This window comes from Pantherophis guttatus, chromosome 2 (assembly GCF_059756535.1).
Source record: "Pantherophis guttatus breed Tessera chromosome 2, ASM5975653v1, whole genome shotgun sequence".
In the NCBI taxonomy this organism is placed as follows: Eukaryota; Metazoa; Chordata; class Lepidosauria; order Squamata; family Colubridae; genus Pantherophis; species Pantherophis guttatus.
Window position 1 is genome coordinate 100,106,876 of NC_142064.1, and position 14,245 is coordinate 100,121,120.

The following is a 14,245-nucleotide window of genomic DNA, read 5'->3' on the forward strand; positions in this document are numbered from 1 at the left end:
ACTTTTCAGAGTTGGGAAATACTACAGCCATTAAAATGTTTTTGTCACTTGAGCTGTTCCATCTGTTGAGATTTCTCTAGAAGTTATGTGACAAGGCAATATAATATAAAGGAGTTTAAGTAAACATAGGAAATGAGACATCTCAGAAAACCAGGTCAACAAATTCTCTCTAATTTACTACATTTCTGAATGCTTAAGGGTGGTTTTATTGATTTTCTGTTTGAGGGATTCTATAATCATTTCTTTACGGTGTTATTTTTAGGGGCTTTCTTCTAATTGCTAATTTTATGGCAATGTTCTTTGCTGGTTCCTGCACAGTCCATTTCCAATTATAGTTAACTCCAAGAATGCCCTTTTATAATAAACTTTTCAAAAAACGGTCAATTAATTAATTAATTAATTAATTTTTAATTTGATTTATATGCCGCCCTTCTCCGGAGACTCAGGGCGGCTTACAATGTGCTCAGCAATAGCCTTCATCCTTTTGTATATTTATACAAAGTCAGCTTATTGCCCCCACAACTGGGTATTAATTATATAAATCTAAAGAGATGCCCATCTTTCAAATAAAACAAAATACAGTAAGAAAAAAAAATAGTTGTGAATGAACACAACTCTAATCATGACAAAAAGTGATGGGCTGACTTGAACTTCAGACCCAGTGCCTGAGGGAACAACACAGTCTTCAAGAACTTCCATAATGTTAGCAAATTTGGGATATCATGAATCAAAGACAGATGCTACAACAGAGGGGCCACTCTTCCTGAGTCCCACCAAATGGCATTGTTTAATTGATATGACACAAAGTATGTCATCCCATCGGATCAAATGAGATGGCAAAAGTAAATGGTCCTGAAATTAATCTGGATCCATGCCAAAAGTCTGCATGAGGTATATTTGGAATGCACAAGATTCTTGTTTCTCTCTCCCCTTCTTTTTTTTCTTCTTTCCAAAGTATTTGGCAGGGCTAGTGGTCTTTCCAACATTAACACACAAAGACACCAAATCATACAAAATTACATTTTAAAAATCAAAGAATATGTAGCAAAATGCACAGGGCAGAACCACAGAACCATGGATGATACAGATAGACTGAAAGGGAAATCTGTGATCTGGTTCAGTTTTTTTCCAAAGAGAAATCATCATATCCAGAAATAGTCATTATAGTGCTAGATACCAGGTTGTACAAGAAAGAAAGACTTCAAATAGAGTCTATCCCCAAAAGACAACTTTATTTTTCTTATTTATTTATCAAATTTATCAAGGTTGACTCAGCCTTCCATCCTTTCTTAGGTAGGTAAAATGAGGACCCAGATTGTGGGGGCAATAAGCTGACTTTGTATAAAATATACAAAAGTATGAAGGCTATTGCTTAACGCATTGTAAACTGCCCTGAGTCTCCAGAGAAGGGCGGCATATAAATCAATTTTTTTTAAAAAAAATTTAAAACCACCCTTACAGAGAGGCTCTGGGCACTGTACAATGAAATATTAAAAACATAAAAACAGTATATAAAATATCAAAGAAGCAAGTGAGGTTAAAAATTAATTAAAAGGTGTGGGGAAGAATTTTCAGGACACTAACCAGTTCTATGTGCCATGTGCTCCTCTCTGCATCCCAAACAAGGCCACAGAACCATGTTTTCACACCTTTCTGGAAGGGCATGAGAGTAGAGGTGGTCCTACTTCTGGGGGGGAGAGTGTCCCACAGGGCAACGGCAGGGAAAACTCTCTTTCTGGATTCTGCCAGTCATTCCTTGATTGATGAGGAATACCTTCCCTGCTTAACCAGGTAGGGCAAATGATGTAACAGGACAAAGATGATTCTGTAGGTAACCTGGATAAAAATGCATGACTCTAAATGATTTAATTAGCATGCACAGCTAGAGGAAAGAACAAACAAACCTTTTTGGGATAGCAATAAACCCAAGACTATAACTTAGGACAATTAAATTACCATAATCAATGCAAAAAATATATTGAAGAAATGCACTCTGCTGAAGAGATCAAATATTCTTTTCAATTAAATTAAATTTAACCAGCATAATTGCAAGCAAATCTAGGTTGATTAGTTTCCACCCACTGCTTCTTGTCCTGCCCTCAGGTGCTTTGGAGAATAGCTTGACTCCATCTTCTTTGTGGCAACCCCTGAGATATTGGAACATGGCTATCATGTCACCCCTAGTCTTTCTTTTCATTAAACTAGACATACCCAGTTCCTGCAGCCGTTCTTCATATGTTTTAGCATCCAGTCCCCTAATCATCTTTGTTGCTCTTCTCTGCACTCTTTCTAGAGTCTCCACATCTTTTTTATATCGTGTTGATCAAAACTGGATGCAGTATTCCAAGTGTGCCCTTACCAAGTCATTATAAAGTGGTATTAACACTTCATGTGATCTTGATTCTATCCCTCTGTTTATGCAGCCCAGAACTGTGTTGGCTTTTTTGGCCGCTGCTACACACTGCTGGCTTATATTTAAATGGTTGTCCACTAGGACTCCAGGATCCCTTTCACAGTTACTACTGTTGAACAAGGTACCACATATACTGTACCTGTGCATTTTGTTTTTCTTGCCTAAATGTAGAAGCTTACTTTTTTCACCATTGAATTTCATTTTGTCAGATAGCACCCAATGTTCAAATCTGTCAAGATCCTTCCAGGCCTATCTTCTGGAGTGTTGTCTATTCCTGCCAGCTTGGTGTTGTCTGCAAATTTGATGAGTTCCCCATCTATCTCCTCGTCCAAATCATTGATGAAGATGTTGAAGAGTATTGGGCCTAAAACAGAGCCTTGGGGTACTCCACTGCATATTTCCCTCCATGTAAATGCAATTCTATTGAGGACTACACATTGAGTGCGGTTGGTCAGCCAGTTACGAATCCATCTGGTGGTGATGCTGTCTAACCCACATTTTTTTATTTTATCTAGTAGTATGTTATGGTCTACTTTATCAAATGCCTTACTGAAGTCCAAGTAAATTATATCAACAGCATTCCTCTGGTCCACTAATTTTGTCACTTTATCAAAGAATGCAATAAAATTAGTCTGGCATGATCTGTTTTTGACAAACCCATGTTGGCTTTTGGTTATTACTTTGTTTGCTTCTAGGTGTTTGGTGATTCATTGTTTGATTATCTTCTCCAGAATCTTCCCTGGTATTGAGGTCAGGCTGATAGGTCTGTAGTTTCCTGGCCTGTTTTTTTTCCTTTTTTGAAGATGGGAACTACCATATTTTTTGGAGTATAAGACGCACTTTTCACCCTAAGAGGGTGAAAATTTGGGTGCATCTTATACACTGAATGTAGCCCCGCCCACCTGCCAGCCCCCACCCTTTTGGAGCTTTTAGAGGCTGCAAATGCAGCCTCTCAAACGGAGAGTCTCCCAAGCAGATTTTTTTTCTTATTTTCCTTCCCCCAAAATAAGGCACATCTTATACTCTGAAGCATCTTATACTCCGAAAAATATGGTACGTCAGCTCTTTTCCAGTCCTCTGGCAGTTCCCCGGTGCTCCAGGATCTTTGAAAGATATAGTTCAGTGGTTCTGAGATCTTGTCTGCCAATTCCTTCAGAACCTTGGGGTGTAATCCATCTGGTCCTGGTGATTTGAACTTGTCTAGGGTAGAAAAGGGATGCGGTGGCTCAGTGGCCAAGATGCTGAGCTTGTCGATCGAAAGGTTGGCAGTTCAGTGGTTTGAATCCCTAGTGCCACATAATGGGGTGAGCTCCCGTTACTTGTCCCAGCTTCTGCCAACCTAGCAGTTTGAAAGCACCTAAAAAACGCAAGTAGAAAAATAGGGACCACCTTTAGTGGGAAGGTAACAGCATTCCGTGTGCCTTTGGCGTTTAGTCATGCCAGCCACATGACCACGGAGACGTCTTCGGACAGCGCTGGCACTTTGGCTTTGAAATGGAGATGAGCACCGTCCCCTAGAGTCAGGAACGACTAGCACATGTGTGTGAGGGGAACCTTTACCTTTACCTAGGGTAGACAGGTGCTCACTTACCATTTTCTTCCCTATTTTAACTTGTGTTCCTAATCTGTTTTTTGTGGTGCTATTTTTGATAGGCTGGACTGTTTTTTCCCTTTGTGTAAAGACAGTTGCAAAAAATGAGTTAAGTAGGTCTGCTTTCTCCCTGTTGCTTGTTACCTTCTTGCCACTTTCTCCCAGCAATGGGCCAATTGTTTCCTTGACTTTTTTCTTGTTTTTAACATGTTGGAAGAAGCTTTTTTTGTTATTTTTTACTTTTGTCGCAAGCTTTTGTTCATTGTGAGCCTTAGTTTTCCTCACTTCATCTTTACAGGCTCGGGCTATTTGCTGATATTCTGCCTTAGTTATGTGCTCCTCTTTCCACTTTTTATACTTGTCCTTTTTGTCTTTCAATTTGTCAGAGAGTTCTTTATGCAGCCATGCTGGTTTCTTTTGAGAGCTGTTATTTTTCTTCTTCATCGGTATTGTGCTAGACTGAGCTTTTATAATCTCACTTTTCAAATTTTCCCAACCTTCTTGAATTGTTTTCCCCTTGAGGATTCTCATCTATGGAATCCTTCCCAAGCTCTCTCTAAGTTTATTGAAATTAGCTCTTTTAAAGTCCAAGACTCTAGTTTGACTTTGTTCTATTGCTTGTGCTTGCATAATGTTGAATTCCAATATTGCATGATCACTCCCCCTCAAGGTTCCTGTAGTTTCAACAGTTATCATTTCATCTCTGTTAGTGAGAATTAAGTCCAATATGGCTGATCCCCTTGTTCCCTTCTCTACTTTTTTGGAAACAAAATTGTCTGCTTGGTTTGTTAGGAACCTGTTGGATCTTCCACTTGGTGCAGAGTTTGTCTCCCAGTTGATGTCAGGGTAGTTAAATTCCCCCATTACTATTGTGATGTACTTCCTACATGCCTTAGTTAGCTGCCTAGCAAAAAGTTCATCTATTTCCTCTGTTTGGTTGGGTGGCCTATACTCTATACCTATGGCAATGTCATTTCCCTCCCCCTTTAATATTGACCCAAATGCATTCAAGATAATTTTCATCATTGTTGTGCTCGATTTCTGTAGAGATGTAGTTATTTCTTATATATAGTGCAACTCCACCTCCTCTTTTATTTGGCCTATTTCTTTTAAATAATTTAAATCCCTCTAGCTGTATGATCCATTTGTGGATTTCATCCTACCAAGTTTCCATAATGGCAACAATATCATATCTGCTCTCATTTACTTGAATTTCTAGCTCTCCCTGTTTATTCCTCAAACAGACATTTGAGTCCATTTTGATTGACCCTGTGTTTACCATCTACATAACCTGTGTTGTGCCTGACTGCCCCTACTTTCTTGCCACCTGTGTGATAAGTGCACATGGTATGGCACTCACTATTAAATGCTTGGTTTTGTTTGACAGCAAGGTTGATAATCTTACCCACACAAACATTTATGTTACATGCACTGATAACCCTATTAATTTTAGATTGCTGAGGACATCAGAATGGATTCAAAACTTTATTAAACTCCATACATGCATTTGTTGCAATAGAGCATCTCATTTATCTCCAGTGTTAATATGACAAAACAGTGTCATAATAAATGTAAAAGCAGGAAGTTTCAATGTACACTATGATGATGGTATATCTCCTACTGGAACTAGATCACTGAGATTCAAGATAGTTTCTATAACTAATATAGAATCTAATTACTTTTCTTTCTTTTTAAAAAATTTGTAAATAGAATCTAATTTCTATAGCGCAATATTTCTATATTGCAATATAGAAAAACTGTCAGTTCAGAGTCCTAATCTACTGGGTGCAGGAATATTGGCTAGTTTTAAAAACGAATTGTGCAAGGGCAAGCATAATACCTAGGTTTGCTCCAGATATATTGTTTACATATTATTTCTTGTCTCTTCAACTAAACAGAATTGAATCCAGCTGAGATTCTCTGGGAAATGGAACCTGTGTTATTACTATTTGTTATCAACAGTTTCTACAGTCTCATAACCTCATAATAGAATATTTTACATTTTCATATTTATTCTAGATCCATCTTTAGTAAAGGATTAGAGATTCACAAAATACACTTATTTTGTCTATCCAAAGGAAGATTCTGGGAAACCCATATGGTTCGTGGAGTTTGCGTCCTAAATATTTAGGTATGAACTGAATGGTATCCATACTTGATTTACTATAGTCTGCAGCTAGATTGAATGAATCAATATAGAAATAATTTCAATCAACTGGAATAACTATTAGCTACCTAATTTTCTTGAGATATTGCCTTTCTTCCAATATAATTCAGCAATATTGAATTTAATGACAAATATATAGTTTGCTGCTGTTCGCACTATATATTCTGGCTCTTATTCATTTATTAGACATGTGCATGCATTTCAGAATGAGCTAAAAATTAATCAGATGAGAGTCTTTCAGATCAGCGTTCAATTGTTTCAAAATAAAGAGATTGAAATGAATAATTTTTCATCTGCATCATAAATTGCATTCTGACCATCTTTTATTTACACAGGCAATTGGCAGTTTATTGTGTCACTGACAGCAGCATCATATTAATCCACGATTATTTGTTTTCATGACTGACAACCACGTTTGGAATATGGCACAATTGGTATATGAAATCATAAACAGTTAACTCGAGTTCAATCTTCCAGAAGCTAGTTCAGTTTAGATGTGTTGGACCTCAACTTCCATCATCTTCAATCTATGTGATTTTTGGAAAAGTAATCCACTGACATTGATTTATATAAATGATCTGTAAGACCATTAATACTGTGAGAAACTACTAGAGATATCAAAATATTATAAACTTGCCAGGCACTGAATAGAATTCAGGATATCCAGAGTGTATATTATAAAAAGCTATTGTGTCTGTAACCTTTAACTGGGCAAAACAGTGCATCATAGGGCAAAACTTTGTCAACAAAGGTACTGCAAATGGGCTAACCTACAGAATTCCAGGACCATTATTCCTGAAGGAATGAAACTTGGGGAAGTTGGAGCTGCTTCAACACTTTCAATGTGGCAGGGCTGCTGCTGTGGTCATGTGATCCTAATTTTTAACATTCCATGACAGTTTCTCAGCCACTTACACAATCCCTCATCCCTCCCTGACACAGTAGCACCCACAGCAGCACCCACTTACTTGCCTGCTGGGATGGGAAGAGAATGGAAGGGAAGGGAGGAAAAAAGGAAGAAAGGAGCAGGGAGGGAGAGAGGGAAGACAGAAAGAAAAAAGAGAGGAGAAAGAATGGAAGGAGCAGAGGAAAGGAAGAGGGTGGGAGGGACGGATGGACCAAGGAAGAAGGAAGGAAGGAAGGAAGGAAGGAAGGAAGGAAGGAAGGAAGGAAGGAAGGAAGGAAAGATTTCCAATGTTCCCTGTAAGATTCTGGTTTAGCTCAACAGACAGAAGCACTGTAATTTAACACCAGCTGTCTGCAATTAAAGAAAGATCGAATCTCGCCAGGCTCAAGGTTGATTCAGCCTTCCATCCTTTCTAAGGTAGGTAAATTGAGGACCCAGTTTGTGGGGGCAATAAGCTGACTTTGTATAAATATACAAAAGTATGAAGGCTATTGCTTAGCACACTGTAAGCCTCCCTGAGTCTCTGGGGAAGGGCGGCATATAAATCAAATTAAAAAAAAAAGATTCTCACAAGGAAACTCAATGGGAGAGGTTGAGTGGGAATTCATTCCCGCTCCTACTGCTTTTTTTCCTTTGATTATTCTGTTTCTCTGAAACAGAAATATCTCTGAAATATGTCAGAAATGAAGACTCAGTGGCACATGGGTTGTCTATTCCTTGATCATAGTAAAAAGAGTTATTCCTTTATATGATTAAAAATATGGGTTGGAAGATATAGATAATTACACTATCATCCATATAGATCATATATATGTAAGTATATTTGCATGAATTTGATTGATATAGGTGCACATGTTAAGTACATGATTCTTCAATAATCTAGAATTTTACAATAGTTCTACAACAGGGGTGTCGTCATGGCACCATCACATGACGTATCAGGACTTCCCCCCTTCACTAAACCGGGCATGGGTGTGGCCAGCGTGTGATGCATCCAGCCCGTGGGCCAGGAGTTTGACAGCCCAGTTCTACAACATATATATTGATGCATACACATGTACAGGAGGATAAAACAAAGTTATAGTCCTAGATTATAACCCAAAAAGTTATAATCCCAGTTCATTGGATTGTGTTAAAGGAGTTTGAGAAGTTATGCACGCCCACCAATAAATAACCCTTTATTAAAGTGAAAACTCTTGTTTTTTTAGAAGCAGGTGATAAATTTTCTTGTTTTGAATTTTGAGTTATGGTAAGCTAGCACAAATCCGTTTGGTCAACCCAAATTTACTTAATTCCCAACAGATTTAATGAACTGAAACCCAGACAAAACAAATTAGACTATATTTTTGCAATATGCTACATAATTCAGCTTTTGAATTAACAGACCCTAATAATATGCTAACTAGTATGAAATACATTATTTTATTTCTGCAAATGTGTGCTGTTACCTTTGAATTTTGTATCAAAAGATAACTTGTCTACCCAAGCATTTAAAACATTTTCTATCACTTATCTAATTTTCTTGGGATATATACTTTCTTTGAAATCAGTAATTGAGGATTACTAAAATGAAAGACAAACATATAGCTTTATAGTGAACAGCGGCAATAAAAAATTCTTATCAGAAAGTATATTATGACTACTAAACAATCATTAAGCATGTGTTCATATTTCAGAATGAATTAAAGATGGAATCATATGTGGCCTATTCAGATTTTTGTTCCTTTATTCTCAAATTAAAAGAGGGACTATGAATAGGCATTTAATTTATCATGCTGTCTTTATTTTCTAACAGCAGTAGCAATGCATTAGTTTATCATTTTTTCCACACATTTACCATCCACAGGCTTGACTTCCCCAAGCTAGCGCTCTTCAGATGTGTTGGATTACAATTTCCATGAATCTCGGTCTACGTGATACTTGGAGAAGTAATCTACTTTGAATGATTCATGTATTAATCAAGATCTGAAAGACTATTACAGTTCAGTAGTGCTGCCTGGTTAACAAACTGTTGCAAGTCAGCAAGGCACAGGAATCCCCAATGCCTGGTCCATGGCCTGGTGTGGGGCTGCAGCCCATTCGGAACCCGGCCACAGAAGTGGTGGGTGAGTGTGTGTATGTGTGTGTGTGTGCATGCAAAGACACATTTGTGAAAGTAATGCACATACACATGAAACCATCTGCTCTCCCACCTAGCCTTGAAGAGCCTTGGTGATGCAGCAGACTAAAGCACTGTTAAGTAACACCAGCTGCCTGCAATTACTGCGAGTTCAAATCTCACCAGGCTCAAGGTTGACTCAGCCTTCCATCCTTTCGAGGTAGGTAAAATGAGGACCTGGTTTGTGGGGACAATAAGCTGACTTTGTATAAAAAAGAACACCGCTTAGGGGGGGCTGAAAGCCCTACTAAGCAGGTATGTACAAAAGTATGAAGGCTATTGCTTAATGCATTGTAAGCCACTCTGAGTCTCCGGAAAAGGGCGGCATACAAATCGAACCAATAAACAATAATAATAATAGCCATTACTGCCTCCGCTTGTCCACCGAGCCAGAAAGGTTGTTCTAAAACAGAACATTCTTTATTCTTCTATTTTTATTTGAAAAAAAGTTAAAATACAAAAGTCCAAAAAATAAAATAAAAATAAAAATAAAGAACATAAAATAAACAAGACATTGAAAAAAGTACCTTAAAAAAAGAAAAAGACCTCAACACATCTACACATATTGTCTGCCCTAATTGAATTCTGATCGATACATTACTAGAATATTGATTTCCCACCCTTGCGAAACAGACCTCCAAAATTTTTGAACTACTAAATTTATTTGCAAATGACCTGTCATTTATGTACTATATTAATGACAAAATATTTAAAAGGAAGAACAATAATAATTAAAAAAAGACAAGGTTAAATTTCAAAATCCTCTGTTAACAAACTGTTAACAACTTGTAGAAAATTTACCACAGCATCTTATCTATCCCATAATTTGTCCTGGGTCAAACATCCATGTTTGTTTCTTAATGCCATCTCTTATCAATTGTTGTCTAACTAAATATAATAAATTCAATCTCCACAATCTGTCCATCTTCCCAACAAAGTCCAGATGAAAGTGGTTTCCTTTTATGTGTGATAAATCTATTCCCCAAGTTTCTTCAGTTCTCCTAGGAAAAACCAATTGATCACTTCTTCATTCGGTTAGGCTTCTGCTATTGTAGAAGAATGCAAGCTTGAACTTCAGAGTGGCCTAGGCACTCAACTCAATTAGTTCTACAACCTCTGTATAGTCCCTATCTCTTTCCAAAGGATCTGCAGCTTTCAAATCACATTCCTTTTGTGAAACTAATTTATAAAGATCTACATGCATCTGAATATTTTCCACAGCCATTATTTCATCAAATTTTTTAAAAAAGCTTTCGACTAAAAAAATGCATGTTACCAAAAGGTTTTTTACCAGATCTCAGCCATCCTTGGTTGTCTATAATCTGATACATTGTTGCTCTGTGTAACATAGCCAGGAAACAAAGAATACTGAAGCAAAAAGGAGCAGGAAGATATTTTCTGGATATTTTGATCCAAGATTAAAAGAAAAATAATAATAATAAAAAAAACCCTCCAAATATTTTGCAAATTTAAAAATGGAAAAATTCACCATCCAAGAGCATGCCATGTTTCCTTACAGGAAAGCAAAAGTTATTCAAATGACAAGATAAATTAAAAGGAAAAAGAAAAAGGAGAACAGTTAGAGTCCAGCAAGGGGTTAAAATAAATCAGCATTCAACCAACTGGTCAACTTTTAAAGATAAAAAGCAGAATAAACCAGAAAATTCAAAAGCTAAAGTTAAAACCCAGGCATGCTTAAAAAAATAACTGTTGAAAGGAAGATGGATGATCAGTGACTTTCCCACTGCTCCCAAAAGGAACTGGAATCTTCAAGACTCCCCTTCTCAGGTGGATCCACGACTGTCCAAAAGGCATCTTGGGTCATTCCTAAATGCTCCCATTCAAATCCAGGGAGCAGCACTGCCACAGAACCAGCTTTGGCAACAAAATCAGAAGAGACAAGAGACAAAAAATCCCTTACCATTCAGTAGCCATCTTGGAGAGGAGTCCCCAGAACATCCTTCATAATAATATGAGAAATATTCTGTTACATGATTAAAAACATGGGTTACAAAGCATATATGTTCCATTTAGTTTGTATTATCAATATTCTAGAAATTTACAAGAGTTCTGTCATGCATATGCTCATTCACATACAAGTATGGGAGAAAAAAGTTTGTTAACATGTGTTAAAGGACCTTGTGAGTTTATGTATGCCAAATTGGCATATGTATACTGGCTATGCCAAGAATCTCTGGGAAAGAAACTTCTGGAATTGACAGAGGCATGAGACGTCATCTTTTACATTATATATAAGATAATGTGAAATTCCAGGACCCATATCTGGAAATATCCTGTCACTTCAAGGACAAGTCAAGAGAGGTGATTCTTAATTATTTCATTGGCAGCAAAAGGCCTTGGAGCTGTTTCAAGAAAAAAGAAGTAAAAACTAGACATTGTGTTCACACATAATGGAGAAAAATATTTTTCTATTGCTTCTGACTAAGTTTTCATGCTTTGTAGCATCACATTGAAGTAACTTTGTATTTTTAGGAATTCTGTTTTTTTTTAAATTTCATTTAAACCCAACTAATTTAACATCACAAGTCATGAGAGCCAACAATTTTAAAGAATTTTAACTATATCTGAAGTAAGAATAGCAATAGCACTTATATATCACCCCATAGTGTTTTACAACACTCTCTGGACAGTTTATAATGTCAGCATATTGCCTCCAACAATTTGGATCCTAATTTTACTAACCTTAGAAAGATGGAAGGCTGAGTGACTCTTGAACCTCATGAGGATCGAACTCTAGTCTGGGCAGAGTTTGCCTGCAATACTGTATTCTAACCACTGTGTACCAGGGCTCTTGGAGATGTTGAATTTATTGAACAGTTGAACAACAGGGATCTCAAGGATGTGCTGAGGGATGATAAAGAAATTCCAAATGGGTTCCAATAGCCTGCTTTCTTTATGGAGATTGTAGCACAAATGTTTATGCTTGGATGATTTCTTTTTCAGAGTAATTCAAAGAACTGAGTAAACTTAAGAGGCAAGAGATGAAGAGACGAAGGTTCTTGATCCATTTTCTTTCCCAACTTTTTTTATGGTGGGGATCTTCATGGTTTTTGAGTCAATCAACAAAGGAACTGTTTAACTGTTGGAGAAGCATATCTTAGTGTCCAGAATGGAAACTACTTTCACTGAATTCTGTAGACATCTTATTAACAAATTAAATCATCAAATCAATACAATAGTTACTTAAATTTCTTTAAGGAATTCAAATATAAAATTGCTCTCCCTCTCACAAAAATATACTTTTCTTTAAAGCATCATTTGAAATCAAGGGCTTCATTAATCAGTAACAGTAGCAGAGTTGGAAGGGAGGTCATCTAGCCCAACCCTCTGCTCTCATCTATACTATTACTAATAGATGGCTGTCCAATCTCTTCTTAAAAGCCTCCATGTTGGAGCACCCACAGTTTCCAAAGGCAACTTGTTCCACTGGTTAATTGTTCTCACTGTTAGGAATTTTCTCCCTAGTTCAGGGTTACTTCTCTCCTTGGTTTACTTTTATGCATAAATATAGGATCAAAAGTGGATACAAAAATAAACTTTGTGTTTTGATAGATTAGAGGAATTTTACTTAAGAATAAAAAAATATAGAAAGAAGAATCCATCTTGCCTAAGAGAAAGGTACATAATTAGGATTAGACTCACTGTCCTTTTAGGATTTTGTTTTTTTTTAATTTCCATCAATCATTCAATGGATATACTTGGATTTTTCTAGAAATATGAATAAGCTGCAAGGTAGTTAAGTTTATTATAAATTACACATAGAAAAGGACATTCTGGAAAAAATATAACTTTATTTTTTTCCCAGTAAAACATAAAAATAAAAACTAACAAAAACAAATAGTTAAAGAAAAAAATAGGCAGAAAAGAAAAAGGTAGTGAAAGAGATGAGTCAGAAGAACCAAAAGATAAAAAACGATGGAAAGAAACAAAAGTGTAAAAGAAATAAAAGGGTAATGTCCAACTTATTTTACAGAAGACATTAAATCCCATCCTTACTTTAGCATTAAACTATAGCTTCCATTTCCAATCAATGACTTTCACTAGTCATCAAATCCATATGTTACAATCTGATTTTTAATTTTCTTGCAAAATGTCCATAAAAGACTTCCAATTATTAAATTTTGGCAAAGCTTTTTCTCCAAGGAGGGCTGTCATTTTCGCCATCTCTGCCATCTCTATCCTCTTTTCTAACCACTCTTCCTTGTAAGTAACTAGGATCATTCCAGGGTTGAGCAAATTGGACTCTTGCTGTTAACATGCACAAAAATAACATACCATGTATTTTTTTGGAGGTTTGGTCCATTATCTCTAACAAAGTGATATCTGGCCTAAACTATATTTTCAAAAAAAAATTGAATTAATACATATTTCAGCCCAACACTGGAAATTTTGACATTTTTAAAAAGATTTTTCCAAACAAGCTGAATGGATTTTAAACTGACAGGTACAATTCACAGAAAGCAAGTGAAAACTGATATATATCTGAATCCAAATGAATCTAAACTGGATATACATACTAACAATAAAATTGCTTTTGTCTCACCTCAGCTCATAAGTGAGACAGGCTTAAGCAGATCAGTTTTAAAATAGTGCTCCCCAGATTACATTTCCCCAGCTGGTTGAACAGTTGTTAAATGAGTTGGAACTGAGTGTCATTTACTGAGTGTCATTCAGTTGTCCCACTCTTCTTGCAGTTTCCCCAGCCTACCCAACAGCAGGGATCAAGGAAGGGAGGCTGCTGGGTTTTGACAGAACTTGTTTGCCTGATTTACTGCAGAAACTCCCCTGTTGAAACAGGTGCCTTCTTCTATGATGGTACCCGTCAGCCACTTGATTCAACTTGCCACTGGCCCAAGGCTCATCCCTACATTCCCATGCCTGATTGCTAGATGGATGCCTACTGGTTGTGGAAAGCAGGAGAGCAGCAAGAGAGGGTGGTTTAACCAATCACTTTGCTTTAATACTCCAACACAAGTGAAATTATGGCA

General features: G+C 36.8%; 1 long non-coding RNA gene across 2 annotated transcripts; it reads right to left on the reverse strand.

Annotated features, from left to right (window-relative positions):
* Nucleotides 1-9,602: 9,602 nt before the first annotated feature.
* On the reverse strand, nt 9,603-13,915 carry LOC117661771 (uncharacterized). 2 transcript variants are annotated; one of them, XR_004590111.3, is made up of 3 exons: nt 13,801-13,915; nt 11,940-12,336; nt 9,603-11,196 (listed from the first exon to the last, which is right to left on the reverse strand). It is a non-coding gene; the product is annotated as an uncharacterized LOC117661771 (long non-coding RNA). The 2 variants fall into 2 exon arrangements; XR_004590110.3 differs by having other exon boundaries at nt 9,603-11,220.
* Nucleotides 13,916-14,245: the final 330 nt, after the last annotated feature.